The 14,564-nt window shown below is 48.6% G+C and overlaps 1 protein-coding gene across 1 annotated transcript in view; it reads right to left on the bottom strand.

Moving 5' to 3' along the window:
• ALX4 (ALX homeobox 4) overlaps window positions 1-14,564 on the bottom strand; it is a gene marked incomplete at both ends in the record, with an annotated part of 40,367 nt that overhangs the window by 11,649 nt on the left and 14,154 nt on the right. The gene's annotated exons all lie outside the window — the stretch shown is intronic.

Genomic DNA, 14,564 nt, shown 5'->3' with positions numbered 1-14,564 from the left:
ACGTGGTTGCTATGGCAGAGGGGCTGGTCCCAGCCCATGGATGCCAGCATGGCATGGGGAGGTTATGGTGAGCTCTGCTACCTATTCTCATTGCCCATCCAGGAGCTGGGTGGAAGGATGAGCCCAGCACACTCATGTGCATACACCCCATGCATGCACATCCTCCTTCACTCTCCCATCACCCACAGTAGGACTGAACCCCATGGAACACTGCATTCCTTGGTCCTGGTCACGGGAGAGGTGTCTGAGGACAGGGGGACCCAAACCTGCGGCTCAGAGGATGGCCCCCAGCCCATCTGTGCTCCCCTCCTCAATAACACAGGGTAGAAACCCAGGGGCACGGAGCAGCCACGCTTGGTGCTTGGTGGGATTTGCTTTCTGCTCATGTATCCCCATGCAATGGTGGATGTCAGCAGAGGTGTTTCTGCACCCGCCAGTCACCCCACAGCCTGTTGTGAGGACTTCCAGTATCTGAAGGGGGCCTACAAGGATGCTGGGGAGGGACTCTTCATCAGGGACTGCAGTGACAGGACAAGGGGTAACGGGTTCAAACTTAAACAGGGGAAGTTTAGATTGGATCTACGGAAGAAATTCTTTACTGAGAGGGTGCTGAGGCACTGGAATGCGTTGCCCAGGGAGGTTGTGAATGCTCCATCCCTGGCGGTGTTCAAGGCCAGGTTGGACAGAGCCTTGGGTGCCATGGTTTAGTGTGGGGTGTCCCTGCCCATGGCAGGGGGGTTGGAACTGGATGATCTTAAGGTCCTTTCCAACCCAAACCATTCTATGATTCTATGATTCTATGACTTGAATTTCTTCCAGCAAAGAGGCTGTGAATGGCACTTAGTGCCATAGAAAAGGCAGGTGTGAGACACCTATAGAAATACATCAGCAGAGAGACGAGAAGAGTCTGACAGCAACCTGGGGGGCTGTTCTTGCCCAGCTTCCCTGAGTAATCAATACCCAATAGGCCATGACATACAAGACCAATAGGGTGAAGCAGGAGGAGGACATTTCAACCACTGCAGTGAGCTGGTTCCTCTCTAAAGCTTAGTAGATACAAGTAAAACCACCTTTGAGTTTCAAGTTTCAAAACTACCTTTGAGCTTCTGTAATGGAGCATATGTGTCCACAGGCAAAGGTGCTGTAATGGGGCATCCTCTCCTGTCCACCTCTTGCCTACAGTGCCAGCGGTGTGCCCTTCATTAGCAAGAGTGCTGCCACATCAGCAGGATGCTGGATGGGACCCATAGCAATGCCCTTGCCTGCTGGGACTGGTCCACCCAGCCTGTGCTGCACAGCCCATGCCATACCTGCCACATCTCTGAACAAAAGCCATGGTGCCCAACCGCAAGGTTTGACCTCGGGCCACGACACTGAGCTCCTGCAGGTCCAGGAAGGAAAGGGTGCAGTGGTACTCCCTACCCATGCTCTCCTTACCAAGCCAAGACCACGCCAAGGGGGAACCTTTTCAGTCAGTTTCACATTAGCCTATTTTTAAATGTTCTCAGCCCAGGATCAGTCTTTCTGGGAAGTGGCTTCACCATCTAATGATGTTCCCACTGGGAGCTTTCTCCCGGCAGTGTCATTAATGCCGGTTCAGGCATCTTAGCCTGTGTCTTTGGAAATCCCCATTCTTTCCATCAGTCATCCCTTGTTACAACATCCTTCCACCTAATTCGCTGTATATTCCTGGCTTAGCCCTTCTGTGATCAGTTCTGTCATGCCTTCACAGCCAAATAAGCGGGCTTGTGGAAAGGTGTATGCATCCTTCTCCTTTTCTCACTCCTGCAGTTGAAAGAGTGATTGGGATACAAACAGGAGGATGAGACGCAGGTGTTAGGCATGAGGGAAAGGGGAAGGCCCAGGTTTAAGCTTGTGAGGATGAGCTATGAAAAGGACTTGTGGAAAGAATGCCCAGTTATTACAGAGGAGCCAAAGGCAGATGTGGGATGAAGGCACCAGAGGTGCAGGAGCTGTCTGCCACTGCCATCCCACTGCGCTTTCTGATTTATTGCTTTCTCTAATACTCTTCCCTCAGGCTTTTGAAGAGCTCCCCATAAAGCTCAGCAAAGCCTGATGTATATTTCCACTCTCTCTGCTTTGATCCTTGGGAACATTCAGCCAAGCTTTATGCTCCCTGCTACTGGGACCAGTATCCAGGCCAGTGACACACTCTGCCTCCTATTAGCACCTTCACTTTCCAACTGGCTGACTTCTTCCATCATTCCTGGGGGATGCAGGTGGACAGGCCCATTCAAACCAGGCTGGGACCATGCCCTGCACAACAACCTGGGTACATCATATGCTATGGCCATGATATCTGTACTTTTCAAACCTAATGATAATAAAACAGTTCCAGAAAGCCTGCAGCAATGGACTACTGCCTATGAGCATCAGTAGGGATGGAGTAATAAATAAATGAAAGTATTTCAGGAATTTTTTTCCTCCTTTCTTCCTTATTTTTTATTATTGATGGTGTCAGGAAGCTCAGCACATTCTCCCCCTGCCTTTGTGCTGGTTCTCCCTAACTCCCAGCTCCCCTGCGATCCAACAAGCAGCAAACACGAGATCTGAGGCCTTTCCTTGGGAACTCCTCTGCTGTTTCCTATCTACTCAAGCAGCCTAAGTGGCTGGAGAAGGGTCTGCAAAACACACACACAGAAAAGCTCTGGTTCTGATTTAATTCCATCAACTGTGTAGCTCAAACTGCAGCTGGGAGCTGGGCTTTCAGCAGTGATGGTTATCGCCGTCATCTGCCCCAAGGAGCAAGCGACCACCCATCCCTGCCACCAGCTCAGAGCCCTCCTTGCCACTCAGCCATGGAGCAGATATGGGCTTCTTTACCTCCAGCCCATATGGGCACCAACAGAAATGAGCTGTCACTGGAGGGCAGGAGGCAGGGAGCATGGATGGCAGTGTATGGAGGGGATGGCGTGCATCCACCCTTGGCTGAGCATCCCAAGATGTAACTCATTCCCTAGGAAAAGGCTCCCTGACCTCAAAACCAGTCATGCTAACTGCAGAAGTGAAACAAATTGCATACATCTGCATATGGATATGCCCAGACTTCCTGTAACTGGAGATGGCCTCAAAGTTTCAGTGCAAAGTTTGGGGTGTCTGTTTCTAATCAAACCTAAAGAGACCTTGAGTTACATATTGTGAAGATCTCCATGACAAGGAGGTAATGTGAGCATCACTGCACCCTTACAAGCCCAACAGGACCACTCGGTGCCTTCTTCGCTGCTTATAACTCTGTCCTTGCCCTTGTATGAAACATAATCAGAGCAAAGTCATCTTCGTGCATCCGCATGGGAATAGAGTAGGATGTGTCAAATACACAGCTTCGGGCCCAATGTGAAAGGATGGGTCTCCTTTACAAGGCACATGTGTGGCAAACCACAAAGATAGACTCCTTTGCATAGATCCTGTGATCCTACGAGGTTGCAAGACATCTACGTAGCCAGCAAAACCCAGGGACTTCACCAGCACAGAGCAGTTCCCTTTGGGCTCCAAAGAAGCCTACAGGATCTTGGCATTGCCAATGTTCTGCTCTGGTAGCATCTTGTCCAAGCTATCAAGGTCTCCATGAGGAACCCCATGCTATCCCAGCCTTGAGGGGCACCACGCTGCCTCTCTGCTCCCACACTAAATAACATAGCAAGCTTCTGCCTTCCTGACCAGGGGTTTTCTCCCTGCCCATCCCCGGATCCCTATGGCTTCCCGCACTGGCCATTTCATGGTGCCTCTCCCTGCCATGTTCTGACTCTTAGTTTTCACAGCAACAATGCTTTAAAAAGAAAAAAAACCCCAACAAATCTATAGTGCAGATGTTTAAAAATACTTTAAAAACCCAGTTCTGGCTCTTAACGTCATTCTTTCAACTCTTGCTTAAATACCAGTGCTAAAATGTTGCCTAGGTAGGGTTTGGGCTAGTTTATTCTACGAGGAAGATTTACACCACAGCCCAGCCAGCACACCTCCAGCACTTGGCTGGCGGTAGTAACCTTATCCAGTCCCTGTGATCGTGCCTTAACACATGCTGAAGCCATTATACTTGTTCCCAAGCTGTCTGTTGCAGCCTTCTGCCTCCTGTCTGTCATTGCAGTTTAGAAGTCAGCACAAGGCTGTAGTTTAAGAAAATAGCCACATTTTGGGGTATACAGGATAAAATGGAGCAGCTGGATTTGAGATATAGAAAGGGCCATATTTTTAGGTTTATTTCTGTTCAAGGAGTGAGTGTTCTTGCAGTCTGCAGATATAAGGAAGGGTTTAAAGAGGGAGAAAAGACCCACTTTTTTTAGCTGAATGTGGCATCACTGATTTTATTAGCAATGATCAGATACTTAACCATAGTTTCCCTATTGAGCCCAACTAGTGAAACTGGGCAGCATTCACCTCTTAAATGCAGGTGATAAAAGTCTACACAAGACAAAAGCCATTGGCATAGTTCTGGAAGCTTCATTTATTTGCTGCTGTGCAGAAACTGGTCGGAGCATCTCTATTTCCAATCTGGATAAGGATGAGTACATCACCTTGGGTCCAGAGTACTAGCGGTTTCCTTGAGTTTGCATAAATCAGTGCTGGTTACTATATGAAAGCACATCTGCCCATCTAACCCAGCCAGGGAGCTCATTTGGTTGATCCCACAGAACATGAAGGAAGGCTGGAACATGGTCGGGGCAGCTCCTTTCCAGGGCACAACGTGCACCGACTGCCCTTTGTGCAGAGGAGAGACCACCACATGAATGTGCTCACCTCCATGGACACCATGAATCTCTTCTGAGCCTGCCCAAAGTTGCTGGTGCTGCTAACATAGCCATGAAAATAGCCATAAAAATAGCCGTGGAATACCTGGCCACCCTGGGGAGTTAGTGACAGACACAGCAAATTCCTACAGAAAAGCCTGGTTTTAGAAGGATGAAACTGGGGAGAAGATCATTTCTTTCTACTGTGCTCCTCCTGACCATACCTAAGGCTCCTCAATTCAAGAAGAGACTTATTTTCCTGAGCAGATCATACAGCAGGAGCAATGCTAAGGCCTGGAGCAGAAAGTACTCAAAACCTCCTTCTATTCTTGAAAGGCAGCCGGGGGACAGTGCCAAAGGTGCCACACAGCACCGGTAGGTCCACAGGCTTTCAATGGCCCTGCAACCAGCATAAAACTCAAGTCACTGACTCCATTTCCACTCCATGCCTTGGAGATGCTTCTCTGGGAGTCAAAACCACCTCAGCCCTGGCTGCACTTAAACCCTTTTGTGCCTGGCTGGTTACATCCTGCTGGAGTAAATCACTGCGTGGGTCTGGAGACAGACAGCTTGATAAACATTAACTCTAGCGCTGCTGAGAGGTTTACATCACAGCAAGCCTGGGGAACACTATGGGTGCCCACGTGTGTGTTATTTGTTTGTGGAAGTTGCTGTTCCTCTTGCTTTTTTCCCCTGAACTAGCTTTCTTTTTCCAATACAAACATCTGCTTTCAAGGGCACATATTGCTTTATTGTCTGATTAGCTGAATTCACAACACCCTGTGGCTACTTGTGGAGAGCTCAGCATCGTCTGTACAAATGCAACATGTGCTGCTTGCTCCTCTTTCATGTTATTTAAAGGGCACTAACAAAACTGGCTTTTACATAAACAAATCAGTTCTGAAAACGCCACATAGAAGCTGTGGCTAGAGTCAAAAGGCACAGTTTATGCCCCAAGTCCTTCTTCATGTGGCATATTCATTTGAACAGCAGGAAAGAGCTGACTAGCGAAATTTGGAGGCACGAAAAATGCTTCTAGCAACTTGCTGTAATTGCAGCTGACTTTCTGGCTCCCAGAACATGATATAGGGAAAGAGAAAGAGCAAGAAAATGCACTGCCATTGTCTCCATGGGGAGAAAATGAAACTGCTCGATTCGTCACTACTGAATGTGAAAGGGGATTCAAGGCTAGGTTGGACGAGGCTTGGAGCAACCTGGTCTAGTAGGGGGTGTCTCTGCCTGTTAAAGGGGATTGAACTGGGTGAGCTTTAAGGTCCCTTCCAACCAAACCATTCTGTGATTCTATGGTTCTTATTTACTCCAACATCTTGGTTCTCTCTGATGAGCCAGTTCTTATTGACTTCATTCTTCTCTCTGACACCTGAAGGTCTTCAAGCCAAGGGTGGGCACCTTTGGGTTTTCAGCACACCAGGCTTTGTGCAAAGCCCTGCTTGAAATTATAGCAGTAAAGACGTAAGCATGTCACAAACAGCTAGGAAATAATTGTGGGTTTCTGCTATGTCCTACTTGTATCTCCCCCTAAAACAGTGCATGTGGACGAAAAGCCACCTAGTACCACTGAACTGGTATATCCCCAGTGCTTGCCTGCCAAGGAAGATGGGCAAGGAAGGGAAGGAGCAGAAGAGGGCTTGAAAGAGCTTTCAGTTTCCTTTTGGCTCTGAATCTGTTACCTTTGGGATAAGTAGTCTTCTCCTTCCAAAACAGCCTTGCATTGCTTTGCCATGGCTATTGTCTCCTGGTGGTGTTGGCTTTTCTCAGGTTCCTCAGAACCAAACATAAGGACCTAACTGCTCTGAAGACTGGGTTCAATGCTGAATAGGACAAAATATGGGAGCTTATAAAGAAAACAAATCCAAAAAAATCAGAACCCCCCCCAGTGTCTCTAATATAGGACAAATCTTGAATGGGATTGTCTCAGTTGTAGGCTTACACCTACACACTGACCAGCAGCTGTTTATTGGGACTGAAGTCCAAAAGGGTCCACAGACCCCTGGGTAAATGAAAGGCAGAACAGGCAGGTTCCATGCTGTTTGCTGAAGATTTTCATTCTGCACTACACGGTTTAGAATCATAGAATAGTTTGGGTTGGAAGGGACCTTAAGCTCATCCAGTTCCAACCCCCCTGCCATGGGCAGGGACACCTCACACTAAACCATGGCACCCAAGGCCTCATCCAACCTGGCCTTGAACACCACCAGGGATGGAGCATTCACAACCTCCCTGGGCAACCCATTCCAGTGCCTCACCACCCTCTCAGTAAAGAATTTCTTCCTTATATCCAATCTAAACTTCCCCTGTTTCAGTTTGAACCCGTTACCCCTTGTCCTGTCACTACAGTCCCTGATGAAGAGTCCCTCCCCAGGATCCTTGTAGGCCCCCTTCAGATACTGGAAGGCTGCTCTGAGGTCTCCCCTGATCCTTCTCTTCTCCAGGCTGAACAGCCCCAACTTTCTCAGCCTGTCTCCATACAGGAGGTGCTCCAGTCCCTGATCATCCTCGTGGCCTCCTCTGGGCTTGTTCCAACAGCTCCATGTCCTTTTGATGTTGAGGACACCAGAACTGCACACAATACTCCACACACAATTTGCACACCTTGATGCACTGACCCAATGTGGGGCTTCTCTCCTACTCCCATCTGAGCTGAAAGTTGCTACCTGGCTGTCATCTTCTGGGGGAGCATCTTCCTCATCCGTCTGGCTGTCTTACTTCAGGATCATCCAGTTCCCAGTCTCAAGGGTTGCGTTTCCTTGAGAAAACTCTAGACAGAGCAAGATTGCTCCTCCCCAGTTTGGAAGTAAACTCCATCTGAGCAATATGATGACAGTGCTTAAGGTAGCCAAGATTCAGGCCCCATCTCTCCTTCAAGGCACTGCGATGTCAGCCCTATACCGGCAGCAGGGAATGCTGTAAGCATTGAGGAGCCCTGGGGCTGACGGCAGGCAGTGCCATTCAGTGCCTGTGTGAACACTGAGGGTTGCTCAGATGTCCTCAGGGACTGTAGTGATAGGGCAAGGGGTGATGAGTTCAACCTGAGACAGGGGAAGTTCAAGTTAGGTATAAGGAAGTTCTTCCCTGTGAGGGTGCTGAGGCGCTGGCACAGGGTGCCCAGAGAAGCTGTGGCTGCCCCATCCCTGGCAGTGTTCAAGGCCAGGCTGGACACAGGGGCTTGGAGCAACCTGCTCTAGTGGAAGGTGTCCCTGCCCGTGGCAGAGGGTTGGAACTGGGTGAGCTTTAAGGTCCCTTCCAACACAAACCATTCTATGATCCTCTTATGATTCTATGTGAGTGACAAATGAGGGTGATGCAGGGCTTAGAGGGTGATGCAGGGCTTAGGGGTAAGCTGTCATCTGGAAGGAAGAGCATAAACCTCCCCATGAGCTATAGATTTATGTATTCATCTTAACCTCACCCATGCCCTTTGTAAACCCCAAGGATTTGAACAGACCCCTTGTCTGAGTACTGCAAGACGAAAGGGGGCTCTGCAAGTTGTCATCTCCTCCACATCTTTCCCTGGAACCAGTCAGCGCTCCCTCTTCCCCTCAACACGCCATGGATGTTTTCCCTATAATTTGCATATAAGGCACTGGATGAGCAGAGCATCCGCTCCGTTGGGGACAGATGGAGGCACAAGGCACCGGTGCAACCTTCCATGGTCTGAATGAGTGTCACCTTCCCCATTCACTGCACATGATGCGAGGCACCACCAGCCATTGCATACCACAGCAGGTGTAATTCAACCATCTAGCTAGAGGAGAGCAGGGAGACGCTCCTTCAAGCTGGTGGGGAAGGCTGGAGAGGCAAAACTGCCTGTAGGGAGTTGAGTTTTGCTCTGATGTCTGACTATAGCACAGTAATTCCCTGCTGCCAGCTTAGAGAGTTATTCACCCCATCCTATGTGCCTGTGCCTGCCCGGACAGTGCTCACACCGTCAGTCTGTTGGTCAGTCTGTCTCTCTTTGCATTCTCCTGTCTGTCTGCTTTGAAGAAGCAACCCCTTGGCAGAAGAGGCAGCGATGCATTGCTGAAGTTCAGCTGCCTCCCAGAGGTGACTTCCAAGTTGCCTGGTTCGTGCTGCTGGCAGCAGGGCTGGGGCTGCAACATGAAATGACCAGCACAGCACAGAGGGGACAGGAGGGTTTAGAGCCATTTTGTCAGGAGCTGAGCAAGAACTCAGCTGCTCCTGCATTGTGGAGTCCTGGTTCAAATTAGTGCCAGACCAACTTCAAAAGAGCTGCAGGCACTGCATGGAGAGGTGTCTGAGCGGGCTCTGCTTAGCTACAGCACCCAGCCCGCGGCCCTAATACAGCAAATGTGTGTCCCTGGACTACCCTTATGCTTAAAGAGAAGCATTATGCACTTCAGACAGGCAGGCAGACAAGCCCAAACAACTCCCAGCAGCACAGCTCCTCGTGCTTCCCAGTTTGGGTCCCCAGATGCCCCTGTGGAGAAGAGCTCTGAGTCTGGGTGAGATGCTGCAGCAGCCACATTACCACCTAAGTACAATGCATCTCAGGGGGATCTGGGTGCTACTGTTTTCACTTGGAAGCTAGAAAGTAGGAGTGATGGGAAAACTAGAGTAACACCCAAAATTGGCTGAATGTCACTGAACCACAGAACGGGTTGAGTTTAAGCATTAGGCCAACGTTTGAGCCAGGTTCTTTAACAAAATAGCCCTGTCCTTCTTCAGTTTTATACAGCTGATTAAAAAAGAAGGGCCCAGACAAGGGAAGAAAAACAGTCACCCTTCCCCAAACCTGCCTGTTCTTGGAAGCACAGCTAAAGCTTATTCCCATTCTGACTGCACATTGCAAAGCACAAGGCCAGCCAGGTCTGGGAATTGCTCATGTTCTTACGAGCACTGGGCTTTTAGAAGCATTGCAGAAAAAAACAAGGTTCCTGGCTATCAAACCCACCCATTCAGTCACTGGGGTTGGGCAACAGCCTGGCATCAGCTTTACTGGCAGGGAGAAAGAGGGCAGCACAATCACAAACTGGAGCAAGAAGTGGCACAACCAAACTGGGAACCTGCCAACAGAGGAGGAAGACAAAACAACTAACGCAGACCTGACAATGTCAGGTTGTTTCCCCCCCATCCATATCCCTCCTTCTACACCCCATTGCTCAGGTCACCCGCTGCAAGAAGATCTCCCTGATGTGGGGTTACCAGATGGGAATGGTGCTGCATCCATGTGGGGTTTTCCTGCTGAGGAGATGCTGATACCAAGGGAGATGGGGGAGCTATGGACTCCCAACAGGATCCAAGGGCAGTGACCACCCGTGCTAGACAGGGGCTGATGTCTTTTGTCCCCATAAGCCCCCCATGCAGTTCAGAGGGATGCACAAGAGCTGTTTTGAGGTGTTGGGGGGATATAGCTGCACTGCATCGCCTGGCCATGAGCTGCAGCATGTCTATACTATAGACATGGGGAGAAACGGCAAAGAAAGGGAAACCTGTCCCAGACTGACTAGCCTGGAAACTCCAGCTGCCTCTTACACAGTCTAAACAAATAGTGATCTAAATTACTCAAAACGCCCCAGTCTTCTTATATGTATCCCTAAAGAGTGTCATAAAACATCTACAGAAAGAGCTCCATTAACCTTTGCTGCCCTGCTGAAGAGGCACATATTTCAGCTCCAGTTAAACCTAAGTTTAATAAACTCTTGGCCTCTATAGGATCCCTCCAGCCCAGTCTGAATCTATCCACTAGTATTCCAACAAGGTAGGGAGCCACCAGTGATGCCCCTGCCTCTGATGTGAGCCCACCATCAGTCATGGGTGCTACTCTCTCTCATTGCCATGTTGGGGCCATGAGGAGGAGGGAAAGGATGTTTGAAGCTCTCTCCCTTCTCTCCTTAGCCCTGAAATCTAACCCACAGCCTAGTACATGCCTAGCTCTGGAGATTTAGCTCCACATCCTTTGTATCACAGCAGAGAGAAGGTCTGTGGGAGCCGGGGTAATCTAAGTCTTTTGAATGACATCGATAGCTGCTGTGCTCAGGGCAAATACTGGGAAACACTTAATGATTTAAATATAGTGCTTTATTAATTGATGTATATGTACGTATATGTGTAGTTCTGTAATCTCTTGATGAAGTTTTGCCATCTTATCAAGGAGTAAAAACAATACTACATGGCTTGGCCAATTACTCTCGTGAGACATTTGTGCAAGAGCCCAACCACATGGTTCACAAAGGAAAGGGATGAAAATGATTTACAGAAGCAGTGAGGCAAGGGTTTATTGATAATGAGGCACTAAGAGGAAATGGGATGAATGTGCCTAAGGTTCCCCTGGTAAATGAGTAATGAATGGTATTCACAGCCAGCAACTTCCATTTTTCATCTTGAGTTGAGAAAAGCAAGATGCAGGGCAAACAACAGTTATTAAGGGAAAAAATACATTAGGTAGTACTGAGCAAGGAAAACACCTACAGAAGTGTGCTCTTACTTAGGAAAGGCGGGTTGTGAATTGCTCAAAGGGTATACTGTGCTTGTTGAGTAATTCAGAGCACTCTGAGGTCAGGGAAGGAAAAGGGATTTCATTTCATTTGAGGGCTACTTCACCTTGCAACACATTTAATTGTCACCAGGGGAAAGAAAAGGGGAAAGAAAACCCAAACCAACCGAACAGAAGTAGGTTTGCATGAGCCAAGAGAATCTGACCTTTACTTTCTTCTCCACCTCTGGGGTTCACTTCTCCCCCCAGACTGCCCATACCTGGTGAGCTGCACTCTCACAGCATCCTACCCTCCAGCCACTTGACCACTGAAGTTACCAGCATCTGGCCACTGCCTGCACTTGGTGGTGACTGAACCAGGCCAAGATGTGGATCTCAGCATCACCTGAGGCACCCAATTCCTCTATAAATCTGCTGTAGGAGCAGATTTTTGGGGGGAGATATTTGCCCCTCGTGCTGTTGTAGCTACAGATGGCACCCAGAGCACTGTGGTTCCACTGGTACTGAAGAACTGACTCTGCCAGCTGGGGGTGGCCCCTGGCTGCTCAGCACCATGGACCAAACATATCTGCTGGACACAGGAGGATGAGCAGCAAGAGCACAGTGTGAAGGGCTTTTCTTCTTATCTCTTTTCATAGAATCCCAGACTGGTCTGTGTTGGAAGGGACCTTAAAGCTCATCCAGCTTCAACCCCTGCCATGGGCACGGACACTTTCCACTAGAGCAGGTTGCTCCATGCCCCTGTGTCCAACCTGGCCTTGAACACTGCCAGGGATGGGGCAGCCACAGCTTCTCTGGGCACCCTGTGCCAGCGCCTCAGCACCCTCACAGGGATGAACTTTTCCCATATATCACAGAATCACAGAATCCCAAGGGTTGGAAGGGACCTCAAAAGATCATCTAGTCCAACCCCCCTGCAAGAGCAGGGTAACCTAGAGTACATCACACAGGAACTTGTCCAGCCGGGCCTTGAATATCTCCAACGCAGGAGACTCCACAACCCCCCTGGGCAACCTGTTCCAGTGCTCTGTCACTCTTACAGTAAAGTTTTTCCTGATGTTCACATGGAACCTCCTATGCTCCAGTTTACACCCACTGCCCCTTGTCCTATCACTGGACATCACTGAGAAAAGCCTAGCTCCATCATTCTGACACTCACCCTTTACATATTTGTAAACATTGATGAGGTCACCCCTCAGTCTCCTCTTCTCCAATCTCAATCTCTCCTCTGTCAGGTTAAAACCATTCCCCCTTGTCCTGTCCCTACATAGGCTCATAAAAAGTCCCTCTCCAGATTTCTTGTAGATCAAATTAAGGTATTTAAAGGCCACAATAAGGTCTCCCTGGAGCCTTCTCTTCTCCAAGCTGAACAACCCCAACTCAGCCTGTTTTGTAACGTACTTCTTTCTTCCAAGGTCTTTAGATCATATATACTAGACCTCTACCCCCAGAAAGCAGTTCCCCATATTCTTCTTGTTGCCCAGAGTGTGAAGGCAATCCTTGCTTGTGTCCTCTGGGCTTCACACAGCATTCACTGGGCATACCAGAAGGTTACACAGAGATGCCTGAACCACGATGGTTTCAGTGAGATAAGGCACTGTTATTGCTCATGTTGTATGGATGGTAAACCCAGTTAGAGAGTCACCAAGCTCACAACTGCCACTGAGATATCCAAGCCTAAGCTTTAAAGAGTACTTTGCATTGTCCAGTATCTTTGTAGCATGGAGGTGAGGGTCCTGTTGGCATCAGTTATGTCTCTCAGATGCCCTGAATCATGCAATACCTTTGTATCTCAGTCACTCAGTCCTAAGCACCCATTCAATCTAACACACTCCCCAGTCTTCAGATCAAGTTTCTGCCACATCACCATTTCTTATCCCAGCCCTCTGCTGCTTCCCAGATACAGCTTTTCCTGTGTCTTCAGTTACATCAAGCAGTTTGCTTTGCTTGGGTCCAAGCAAGGCTGGACCATCAATTGAGGTAAGCGGCTGGTGCAAGGAGAGTGAGTTCAGACCTGGCTGGAACCATGCCCAGGACATGGGAAATCTGCAGTGTGTTTAGGTGTGAAAATCAAAGCTGTTGCTACAGAGTGAGAACTACATCTCCTTAAGGCTTGTTCTTAGATAATTGTTCAGAGGAAAGGCACGGAGCACATTTCCCACCCAAAGCCCAGCTCCACAGCACAGTGCACCAGAAGTTATGAAATAAAACACTGTCAGATTTTTATCCCCCTCACATGGAGAGCACAAAAATGTGCTTCAGTTTTAGCTGCATTCTTGGAAACAGCTCCTTTGATTCTGATGAACTTTAAAAAATAATAGTATTATAAAAACAGCCAGAGGCAAACAATTGCTGTGGGAGCTTTAAGGCCAAATTGTTCAGTTTTGATTAAGTTAGAAGCAACTGGAGGCAGGATTTTGGGAGGAAGTGTCAGACAGTAGACACAAACAACAGGGACTCTAGCAATGCACTTCCTAACAGAGAACAAAAATCATGGCTCTTGGAAAGAGTGAGGCTCCCGGAGCACCACTAATTCTCAGCAGAACTGGGTGATTATGTGAAAGATGATGACCATGAAAATCAGCCTAAATTAAAAACTGCATCCGCATCAGCTGAGCTCATGCCCACTTTTGTGTTTGTTTCCAGTTAACATTCCAGGATGGGATCGTATTGACACGAGTGACTGCAAATGTCAAGCAAACATTAGCAAATATTTACAGAAATCATCTTTAGGAACTCGTGAAAATGAAGTATTTGCCCCAGAAAAACCTATTTCTGCCAGCGATGCTCATCCAACCAGGAAACGGAAGCCTCTTATCTCATGTGTTCATCATGTACCTGCCTTCCACTCACCACCACAGGTCACCATTCAGGTGCTATTCTTTGCACTGGTTGATATACACAATGTACTGACCAAAGAGCACTCACAAACATCATCCCAACAACAAAACCTGGGTCTCAAACACACCTTGGAAAATCATACCTTGATCACAAGTTGTAAATAGAATGCAAAGGTTGTCTCCCAAAATATTCCCTTAGGGAAGCACTTGTTTTGGGGGGGTTCTGATCTACACATGGGCATCTGTGTGCTGAGCCCCCAGCTCAGAAGGGGTCTGCCTAAAGAAGATGCCATCCTTACACCAGTGCCACAGCCAGAGCTTCAGTGTTTAAGTCACCTTTTCTATCAGGGTGGGAAGCAGTAGGAGGCCTCAACAGCACATGGGAAGTGACTGCAGGCAGGATGGCCTGGAGAGGAGAATAAAATACAGAGTCATAAAACATGGGCTGGAATCGCTCCCATACAAAGACAGGCTGAGAAAGTTGGGGCTGTTCAGCCTGGAGAA

Source organism: Psittacula echo, assembly GCF_963264785.1.
Source record: "Psittacula echo genome assembly, chromosome: 5".
NCBI lineage: Eukaryota > Metazoa > Chordata > Aves > Psittaciformes > Psittacidae > Psittacula > Psittacula echo.
This window is presented reverse-complemented; position numbering and strand designations above follow the sequence as displayed.